Source organism: Papaver somniferum, unplaced genomic scaffold, assembly GCF_003573695.1.
Source record: "Papaver somniferum cultivar HN1 unplaced genomic scaffold, ASM357369v1 unplaced-scaffold_131, whole genome shotgun sequence".
Lineage (NCBI taxonomy): Eukaryota > Viridiplantae > Streptophyta > Magnoliopsida > Ranunculales > Papaveraceae > Papaver > Papaver somniferum.
Genome location: NW_020622270.1, coordinates 2884754 through 2887798, shown reverse-complemented (window position 1 = coordinate 2887798; position 3045 = coordinate 2884754). Strand labels below are relative to the sequence as shown.

General features: G+C 36.1%; 1 pseudogene; it reads left to right on the top strand.

Annotated features, from left to right (window-relative positions):
* The first annotated feature begins 204 nt into the window (after positions 1-204).
* On the top strand, positions 205-1730 carry LOC113332396 (annotated as a pseudogene).
* Positions 1731-3045: the final 1315 nt, after the last annotated feature.

The following is a 3045-nucleotide window of genomic DNA, read 5'->3' as shown; positions in this document are numbered from 1 at the left end:
AATGAGTTGAGTGGAGAAATACCATCTGAGTTTGGGAAACTAAAAAACTAGAAAGATTAAATTTGTCACACAACAAGCTTTCCGGTTCAATTCCCTCTTCATTGATGAAATTTTGCTTGACCACTGCCGATGTTTCGTTACAATGAATTAACTGTCCTATTCCAAACATGAAGGCATTTAATGATGCTCCATTTGATGCATTGAAGAACAACAGTGGTTTATGTGGTAATCACTCCGGAGGTTTTCAACTATGTGATTCCTCGGTTATGAATGCAAGAAAAAAGGCGAAACCAAGACTTGTGTTGATAATTTTAGTTTCACTGTTTGGTTCATTGTTTCTTTTGTTCATATTTCTTGTTATCTTTTTTCGTCTGCGAAAAAGACAAGTAGGAAATCTCGAGCAGGTGGATCAACCTACAGATACAAAACCAAAAGGAAACATATTTTCGGTACAGAATTATGATGGGAAACTTGTGTTTGAAGAAATTATTGCAGCAACAGAAAATTTTGATACTAAATATTGCATTGGGGAGGGAGGATATGGGAGTGTCTACAAGGTAGATTTGTCGACAGGCCAGGTTGTTGCTGTGAAGAAGCTTCACTCGTCAGATGAAGATTCTGAAATAGTTGATCTTAAATCTTTCGAAAATGAAGTTCATGCATTGACTGAAATCCGGCATAAGAACATCGTAAATCTTTCGAAAATGAAGTGTAGAGCGACGAATCTCATTTTTGGTTTATGAATTTGTAGAGAGAGGGAGTTTGAAAAAGATTTTATGCGATGGGGAACAAGCGGCAGAGTTCGATTGGACAAAGAGGATAAGATTCATCAGGGGAACAGCTAATGCAATTACATACATGCACCATGATTGCATTCCGGCAATAGTTCATAGGGACATATCTAGCAACAATGTCTTGTTGGATTTCGAATATGAAGCTCGTGTTTCTGATTTTGGTACTGCAAGGATTTTGAAGCCAGATTCGTTTAATTGGACATCACTTGCAGGAACATACGGATATGTTGCTCCAGGTACGTAAAATTTTAATGTGAAGTTATATACTTAGTGATGTCTATCAACATTTTGAATGCAACAAAGTCTCACATCCATTTTTCTTAATGAATATTTTTACAGAACTTGCTTATACAATGAAGGTAACAGAGAAGTGCGATGTTTATAGCTTTGGAGTACTCGTGCTAGAAGTACTACATGGGAGGCACCCATCCGAGATAATCACATCACTATTTCCCGAGCTCTTTCCATCGTTGTCATCATCCATGGCTACGAATCTTACGGGAAAAAATTTAATGTTGAAGGAAATCTTGGACCAGTGCGTTGGAGCACCAACGGATGTCGTGAAGAAAGAGATAATGTACTTTATCAAGGTTGGTCTCTCATGCTTACGTGGGGATCCACGTACTCGGCCAACAATGCAACAAGTATCTGCAGAGCTATCGCTACCAGCTGAGAGAAGACCGTTCTTTGGGAAGCCCTTTGAAACTGTTACATTGGGAGACCTACTGATGGGGGATTCGCAAAAATGATGTGCAACTATATCGTCTGCGCATATTCATTCACTTGTTTCTTCTCTTATTATTCATTTAAGAATATTGTTCTTCTTTCAATATCAATCAAAATAAACTACTTTGTTCTTGTTTCCAATGATTTTGAAGGAAGTCAATAGTTCATATGTAAGGACTGTTCGGAGAAAAGAAGTATCACATTCGACAACTCATTTTCTTATTCACTCGGGAGAGCCTACTGATTGACTCGTAATAATGCTGGTGTAACTAACTTTTATTCTTAATCTTAATTATGTCATTTTAAGAATTTGTCTTTCAAGGTCCGTATCTCCCCACTGCATTTATTAAGTTCTTTTTGCATTCATCTTTACCCTCCATATATGCTGGTAAGTTTTACGCTATACCATGATCAAAATGACCCAGTCATAACACTCGTAGTGGCTTCGGATTCCCCATAAGCAGCTTCAGCGTGAAGCTCAATAGTTGAGCTAGAACCAAGTTTGGTCAAATTTGGTGCATCTCGTTCACCACCATTTATGGCATGTCTGTTTCCAGAACTGAACTGTTCATCTCGGCGATATTTTTCAAAATCTGAAAGTTATTACAAGCAGCCCAATTTAGGTTTCACAAGTATAAACACATAATCAAAGAATCAGTAACTATAAAAGAAAACAGAACAACTTCATTCTAAAACAAGAAATGGACATAAATCATGCAAGATTTTGTTCCAATTTTCAGCTAAACAAATACTTTTGTGTTAACAGTTCTGCAATAGCAATCCAATTGAAACTTGTGAGGAAACTCAGTATAAACCCTTAAAACAACCTAAGTGTTTGCAATTTATTCACTGCAGTTTACAATCTACATTACCCGGAATAGTAAAAATGTAGAAGATGAAGAACGACAGCTTGAACCGAACCAAATTATCATAGGGCTTTACTAGCAAAGTCCCCGCACCTCCCAATTTTTAGGTGTCTTCTTCAACTAACAACGACAAGATTTCAAGTAAATCAGATATACCCAATTTGGTAAATAATGAAAACAAAGCCAATGTTTTGATTATTGTTTGTATAAAATGCTTAAAACCTAAAGAAAAGAATCGTCCAACAACTTTAGATGATTCATAGTCCAAACACTAAATATAAGGATTCAAATTTAAGAAGAATAATACCCGATGAATGAGAAATGATGATATCCGATTCCAAAATGATTCCACAAAGTCTTCTTTTGAACTGAATCTGAAGAAGAGAGCATAGCATCATAATCTGATAAGAAGTCGTAACTCTTGGAAATTGAAATAAGAAATTGAAAGTATTTAGTGAAGGTTAATACTTGAAGTGTCACCAACATCATAATCCCGTAGAAATAGCATCGTTACACCAAAGAAAATATTAACTGAAGGTTAATATCCATAAATTTCAAAGTAATAATATAAGCATCGCCAATTGAAGTACTTACCAGGAATTGATATTCCCTCGGATGGTTACCAGCGCTTCAATCGAATCTAACCATAGTTATTTATG